This window comes from Coenobita brevimanus, chromosome 67 (assembly GCF_032717465.1).
Source record: "Coenobita brevimanus isolate Jiangsu-jjx chromosome 67, ASM3271746v2, whole genome shotgun sequence".
Classification (NCBI taxonomy): domain Eukaryota; kingdom Metazoa; phylum Arthropoda; class Malacostraca; order Decapoda; family Coenobitidae; genus Coenobita; species Coenobita brevimanus.
In genome coordinates this window covers 10,452,446-10,460,894 of record NC_137020.1, presented here as the reverse complement: position 1 = coordinate 10,460,894, position 8,449 = coordinate 10,452,446, and positions in this window count along the sequence as shown.

The following is an 8,449-nucleotide window of genomic DNA, read 5'->3' as shown; positions in this document are numbered from 1 at the left end:
GGATCCTGGAAGTGACATGACTCTCATAACACACAGAATGGCTTCAAAGTTAGGCTTACCAAACAGAGAAATACATCAGCAAGGAATATACATTGCCACTAACTGACAGAGAAGGCAAAGTGTGGACTGTTAAGGCTTATGGAATCAGAGAAATAACGTCAAATGTAAAGTATGTAAATGTGTCAGCAGTGGCTAGTCTACTGGACGTCTCTGCTGACGAAATTACAAGGCCAGTGGGGAGTATAGACTTACTTGTTGGGGCTGATTGCTGTACTCTTTTACCACAAATTGTCAAAACTGTTGGGAATCTGCAAATTTTAAAGAACCAGTTTGGATTTTGCTTACGTGGTACTCATCCATCACTAAATTTAGAAAACAATAAAGCAGAGAATTTGTGTATCAGGCTTCATCATCTAGCAGGTGTTACTTATCCTAATGATATTGTGGTGGAAAGTACAGACAGTCTGAAGCAGTCACTTGATAAGTGTTTTGATGTTGAGTGGACTGGAAGTAAATGAGAGTCATGCAGGTTGTCAGGATATAACAATGTGTCTGACAGCTATACAATAAAAAAAAGGAGAGAACTGGAACTAATTGAGAAAGGTTTGAAGCTTGATGAAGTCAATAATCAGTGGACAGCTGAATATCCTTGGTTAAAAGATCCTTCTGAGCTGCCAAATAATTTGCCTGTGGCTATTGCTCGAATGAAATCGACTGAAAGGAGACTGGCTAAATTAGGACCTGAATATGCAAAGACTTACCAGAATCAGATGAAAGATATGATGGATAGAAACGTGGCTAGAAAATTATCAGAAGAGGAGTTGACAAATTACACAGGTCCTGTACATTATATTCATCACCACGAAGTATTTAAGCCTGATTCGGTATCAACTCCAGTGAGAATAGTATTTAACTCATCAGCTTCTTACATGGGTTATAGTTTAAATGACTACTGGGCTAAGGGACCAAATGTGTTAAATGAACTGCTACCTATTTTGTTAAGATTTCGTCAGGAAAAAGTTGCATTAGTGGGAGACATATCTAAGATGTATAATACTGTTAGACGGGGCATTGTTGAACAACATACTCACAGGTTTTTATGGAGGAATATGGATGAAAGTAAGATACCAGAACATTATGTAATGACGGCTGTAACTTTTGGTGATCGCCCTAGTGGAATAATAGCAATGCTAGCTCTTCGTCACACAGCCGAAAGGGGTATGTCAGAATATCCAGCAGCAGCCAAGATGATCATCAAAAACTCTTATGTTGATGATATAGTGCAGTCAGTAACTAACTATGATCAAGCTTACAAACTAATTAGAGATGCTGAGAAAATATTATCTGTGAGAGGATTTAAGGTCAAACATTGGATACTGTCTGGCAAAAATGAAACATTTGAAGATGTCAAATTACTGAAAACTAGCAAAGAAAAGGTTTTGGGTTTAACTTGGGACCCTAGAGGGGATAAACTGATATTCAGTGTTAAAGTGAACTTCTCTAAGAAAATCAAGAAAGTGAATACTGGACCAAATTTAAAGCTTTCCGAGATTGAGTTAAATTTTCCCACACTTCTCACTAAAAGAATGGTCTTGAGCCAAGTAGCATCCATATATGACCCTCTTGGACTTGTATTACCATTTACACTACAAGGAAAGGCGTTGCTGAGAGAATTAGTTATTCAGAGCAGAATAGTGAAAGACAAACAGGATCACACATCTGGATGGGATAGTCCCTTATCTAATGATATGAAGGAAAAATGGAAAACTTTCTTTACCGATTTGTATGAATTGGAAGCTTTGACTTTTGAAAGATGTCTTAAGTCTGACGATGCTATTGGAAATCCTATGTTAGTGATATTTTCTGACAGTAGCACTCTGGCATACGGAGCTTGTGCATATGTTAGATGGCAAGTTAAGTCAGGGAAATTCAAATCTAGTTTAATTGCTGCCAAACAGAGACTGGCTCCTATTAAACAAATGACAATGCCTCGTCTTGAAATGTGTGGTGCTGTGTTGTCGACCAGGCTCAGAGAAATGATTGTGCAAGTACTCGACTGGAAGTTTAATTCAGTAATGCATATTGTGGACTCTGCCATAGTTAGAGCTCAGATTCAAAAGGAGACTTATGGATTTAAAACCTTTGTAGGCACCAGAGTAGCTGAAATACAAAATAAAACTGATCCCAGTGAATGGTGGTGGGTTCAGTCGAAAGATAATCCGGCTGATCTCTTAACAAGACCTATGAATCCAAGTAAACTAAATTCTGATTCTGTGTGGCAGAAAGGACCAGATTACCTATGTCAGCCAATTCATCTGTGGCCAGTTAGTCAGTTCTGTGATGATGAGTTACCAGACAGAAAGGGAGTAACTATGAATTGTGAGATCAAGAGAGACATCACGACCAGTCTGAGTTTTATTAATTTAGACAGATTTAGTGGTTATAATAAGCTCTTAAGAGTCACCAGTAGGTTACTGGCTGCAGGTAAAGAAAAGTCTTTAAGAGGCATTTGTAAACCACCATCTGCCATATTGCTAAAAGAAGCAGAAACTTTGTGGATCAGAGAGGTACAAAAGAACTTGGCGACCGACTGGTACAGCAGATATCAACGATTAGGACCAAGCCTGAACACACAAGGATTAATTACTGTAGGTCAGAGAATAGCAAAATGGCTTAAAGACAACTGGAACAAAGACTGTTACATTCTTCTACCAGTTAACCACCCTTTTACTAGACTGTATGTCACCCATCTACACAATGTAGATCATTCTGGTATTGAAACTACCCTAGTTAAGATTCAAACAAAATTCTGGATTCCAGGTGTACGGAGATTGATAAAATCTGTCAAAAACAAATGTGTAAAATGCAGAAGACTAAATGCTAGGGTTGAAGGTCAGATAATGGGTGAGGTATTAAATGAAAGGTTGCAACCATCCCCTCCATTCCATCACATATCACTTGATTTATTTGGACCCTTTAAGATAAAGGACAGTGTTAAACGTAGAACCAGTGGTAAAGCTTATGGCGTAGTTTTCAATTGTCTAGTAACACGAGCTGTTTACATAGACCTAGTAGACGGGTATGACACCCGGAATTTCCTTGCTGCTTTTAGAAGATTTGTATCTCTCAGAGGGTATCCAAGTACTATACATTCTGATAGTGGTCCTCAACTAGTATCTGCCAATAAGGAACTGAGGCAAATAATGAATAAATGGGATGTGGATGAGCTGATCTATTTTGGATCTCATGAAGGCATGACTTGGTCTTTCAATAAGTCTGCTGATGCACCTTGGCAGAGTGGGTGTAGCGAGTCACTGGTAAAACTTATTAAGAGGTCTTTGACTATGTTGATTGGAGATAGCAGTCTTACATTCGGAGAACTGCAGACAGTTTTGTTTGACGTTGCAAATATGCTGAATGAGCGGCCAATCGGTATCAAGCCAGGGACAGACATAGAGCTTGGCAGTTATTTATGCCCTAATGATTTACTGTTAGGAAGAACTTCTTCAAGAGCTCCCACTGGTCCTTGGAAGAATTGTCACAATGTAAAAAATAGACTGGAATTTTTAGACAATATTGTTACTGGTTTTTTGGAAGAAGTGGCACCGTGACTATTTTCCAACTTTAATAGTGAGGCAAAAATGGCATGTAGAAAAGAGGAATCTTAAGTCTGGCGACATTGTGCTAGTTCAGGATACTAATTCAGTTCGAGGCAAATGGAAATTGGCTCAGGTAACAGTAGCAGAACCAGGACGAGATGGCAGAGTGAGAGATGCTACAATCAGGTACAAGTTACAGAAACCAGGACCAACATACAAGGGTGTAGATGATGTAGAAGTCAAGCGTTCTGTACACAGACTGATAGTTTTATTGCCAGTAGAGGAACAATGAACTTATAGCTTTTCTTCTGCGGGTGGCGAATGTATCATCATTTATCATCTGCACTCATGATGATATGTGCTGTTTTGTAATTGCGTACTGTTTACCTTAAATATTGTGCCTAGTAATCATTAGTAAAGTATTTGTATTGTGCAAAGGACAGGTCTTAACTGTGCTAGTTGTATGGGATTCGGTTGGCTGTCTGTATTTTAGTGTTCAGTATGTGGTGTTCGCATTATGTTTGGGTACACTATTGAAATAAGATATTGATGTAATGTGTAATAACATTTACTGTTAGTTGTGTATTGATTTATTATTGTAATTATGGTAAGGAAGAAAAATTTGTAAATCAGTGCGTATCTGGCTAGCATTTGTTTGTGGTCTGCTTCCTGGCCACTCAGTGCTCATTCTCAGGTCAGTTCCATATAGGCAGTAGTGGCTGACGGTGCCTGGTGAAGCTCCGGACATACGAGTAGATTGCGGCACTATCGTACTCATGCAGCCACCTAGGTTTTCGTTACTACCATATGGTCCATCAGGAGCCATGGAGGGTCATGGTGTAAGTGAATATTGATTTAGTACCTATATTATTGTTATATAGTGAACATAGAACTAGATCTATATACTTTGGAGATGTATATAACATATAATTCAGAAATTCGTTTATACTGTTGGTGGTGGACTTGCTGTTTAATGCTTGCAAGTGGACTGTACGTTTATATGAATAACTCGTAATATCAGCTCAAGGCAGTTAAAGAATTTTAGAATATCTGAAACATTGAAACTGTATTTATTATAATATGTTATTCCAGGTTGAAACTATGTGAATAAATGTTGCAACTACCCTTTCGTTTCCTGTTGGACCTAACAACTTCTACGATGGGACACATTCTATTCATTTCTCCTTTCTCTGAAATCTCCATACAGGGAGATTCCAATGTTCACCCCGCCTTTGGCTCTCCTCTCCTTTCACTGATCCACCCGGTGAACAAGCCTACATCTTTTCTACCCTTAATGACCTAGAGCAGCTTCTACAGGACACCCTACCCGTATCCCTGACCACCTTGGAGAGAGCTCCAACATACTTAATCTCTTCCTTATAACTAATCCTTCTGGTTACACTGTTAATCTTTTCTTTCCATTGGGCTCCTCCCGTCACAACCTTATTACCTTAACCTGTCCTATCGCTCCAGTACGGTGTGTGAACCCTCCAAAGAAACATCGTCTGTGGCACCTTGGAGCTGCAGATCGGGAGGCCCTCAGGCTGTATTTCTTTGATTTTCCCTGGAATTATTATTGCTTCCATGGCCAGGAGCCATCTGAGTGTGTCTTCCACATTACGGAGGTTATTCTTTTGGGCATGGAAGCATACATTCAATTCCTATATCCTTTGACTAATGCAAGAAAGTCTCGGTTTAATCATGCTAGTTCTAATGCTGTCCACAACAAGGAGAGGGCCTATAAAAGGTACCAGAGCCAACCCACTCCTGAATCACATCTTTTTTACGTTTCTGCCCGGAATCGTGCTAAGTCTGTTCTTCGCTCTGCTAAAAATAATTTCATCCGGACTAAATGCTTTCAACTCTCCAACTCGAATTCTTCCCGCTGCTTCTGGCACCTTGCCAAAAACCTTTCTAACACCTTTACCTCATCATCTTTTCCTCCTCTTTTCTACTCTGATGGTTCTGTAGCTATTTCTTTTACTGATAAAGCAGATCTCTTTGCTCAGACTTTCTCCAATTCCACCTTAGACGATTCCGGTGCTGTTTCTCCATCATTTCCCCCTCTGACTTCCTCATGGCTGACATTAAAATTTCTTCAGATGATGTACTCTCTGCCACAACAGGCCTCAAAACTAACAAAGCATATGGGCCTGATGGAGTCCCTTCTGTTGTCCTCAAGAACTGTGCTTCTGTGCTTACACCCTGCCTAGGTAAACTCTTTCACCTTTGTCTGTCAACTTGTATCTTTCTTGCTGGAAGTTTGCTCTCATTCAGCCAGTCCCAAAGAAGGGTGACCATTACCAAGCCTCTAACTATCATCCAATTGCTTTAACATCCTGTATCTTAAAAGTTTTCGAGTCAGTTCTTTTTAGAAAAAATTTAAAGCATCTTTCCTGCCACAACCTTCTTTCTGATCGTCAGTATGGGTTCCGTCAGGGACGCTTCACTGGCGATCTTCTCACGTATCATTCAGACTCCTGGTCATCCTCCTTTCGGGACTATGGTGAAAACTTTGCCATTCCACTTGACATCTCAAAGGATTCCGAACGAGTCAGGCATAAATCTTTAATTTCCAAACTGCCGCCTTACGGTTTCTATCCTTCTATCTGTGTCTTCATCTCTAGCTTCCTTTCTGGTCGTTGTATAGCCGCTGTTGTAGACGGCTATCGTTCTTCTTCTAGATCTATCAATAGTGGTGTACCTCAGGGCTCTGTCCTCTCACCAACTCTCTTCTTTTTATTCATCAATTACCTTCTAAACTGTACATCTAACCCTATCCACTCGTAAGCTGATGATTTCACCCTTCACCTTCTCATTCGGTTCCCGCAACGTCAATCTCAGCTGTTACTTCAACAAGCAAGGGGTGAGGCAATGGACACCTAATGTCTGACTTGGCTCATATCTCTGACTGGGGTAAAAATAATCTTGTTGTTTTTAATGCATCAAAAACTCATTTCTTACACCAATCAACCCGATAAAATCTTCCACTAATGTTTGATAATATTCAGCTTAATCCTGCATCATCCTTGAACATGCTTGGGGTTTCATTCACTCGGGATTTATATCATATTACATCTCTTGTAAAATCTGCTTCCAAGAGATTGGTTGTGCTAAGCCGACTCTGTTCCTTCTTTATCCCTGCACAATTGTTGACTCAATACACGGGTTTTATCCGCCCCTGTGCGGAGTATAACTCTCATGTGTGAGGAGGCTCCCCATATACAGCTCTTCTCAATAGGGTGGAGTCAAAGGCTTTTTGTCCCATTAACTCTCCTCCTCTTACTGGCTTCCTTCAACCTCTGTCTCTTTGCTGCATTGTTGCTTCTTTATCTCTTTTCTATCGCTACTTCAATGGTCACTACTCCCCTGAACTGTCTGCTTGCATCCCTCCACCTCTATGACGGGCACGTAGCACCCGTCCAGCAGCAAACTCTCATCCCTTTTCTGTCCAGCTCTCTAGTGCAAGAGTTAACCATTACTCCCAGTCCTTTATTTATGCAACAGGTCAACTCTGGATCTGTCTTCCTCTGTCTGTATTTCCTTCTAGCTATGATCTCCAATCTTTCAAACGCAGTGTGTCCAGGCATCTCGAATGATCTGATCTTGAAATTGGCTCTTTCTTGTATTTTGTTTTTCTCTTGGAAGAACAGTTTTTGCGGGTTCGTGCCCATTGGTTCCTTCTTCCTAGTATAAAAAAAAAAAGATAAAGAATATAATATACACAGACAGATAAATTAATAGATAGATTGATAGATAGTATAGATAGATACAGATAGATAAAATAATATAGACAAGTAGATTGATAGATAGATAGATAACATAGATATATAGAGATATAGGCAGATAAAATATTAGCGGTGTCTGAATCGGTAGAGAGGCAGCCTGCAGTCCTAATGGACCCAGGATCAAATCCCGGCTGGGGCAGGGAACAGTTTAAAGATTTGAATTTCTTAAAAGCAAACTTTCCTGATCTACCAGATGACCCGCCGACATGTCACAAAAATATTCCCACTAATACCAATACACCAGTCCTGTATGAGACAGCCCTAGCATGTATTCAATATGGATGGTGGATGTAAGCGCCAAAGTGGTGACATGTGGAGGTGTAGGAGGATTACTGGGCCTTGGACTAGGTCACTGCCCCCAAGAAATAGGCCCTGAAGCCTTTGCCCAGAGTCAGACACGTAAAAAAAAACACACACACAGATTCATAGATAATATACGTATATTTTTTTTTATGCTAGGAAGAAGGAACCAAAGGCGACGAGCTCACAGTAACTGTTCCTTCCAAGAGAATAACAAAATACAAGAGAGAGCCAAATTCAAGATCCGATCATTTCAAGATGCCAGGACACACTGCGTTTGGAAGACTGGAGATCATAGCTAGCAGGAAATACAGACAGAGGGAGACAGTCCCAGAGATGACCTGTTGCAGAAGTGAAGGACTGGGAGTAACGGTTAACTCTTGCATTAGAGAGTTGGACAGAAAAGGGATGAGAGTTTGCTGCTAGACAGGTGCTATGCACCCATCATAGATGTGAAGGGATGCAAGCAGACAGTTCAGAGGAGCAGTGACCATTGATGTAGCGATAGAAGTGAGATAAAAATGCAACAGTGCGGCGAAGAGACAGAGGTTGAAGAAAGACAGTAAGAGGAGGAGAGTTAATAAGACGAAAAGCCTTTGACTCCACCCTATTGAGAAGAGCTGTAAGTATGAAGCCTCCCCGCACATGAGAGTTATACTCCACACAGGGGCGGATAAAACCCGTGTATAGAGTCAACAATTATGCAGGGATAAAGAAGGAACAGAGTCGGTTTAGCACAACCAATCTCTTGGAAGCAGATTT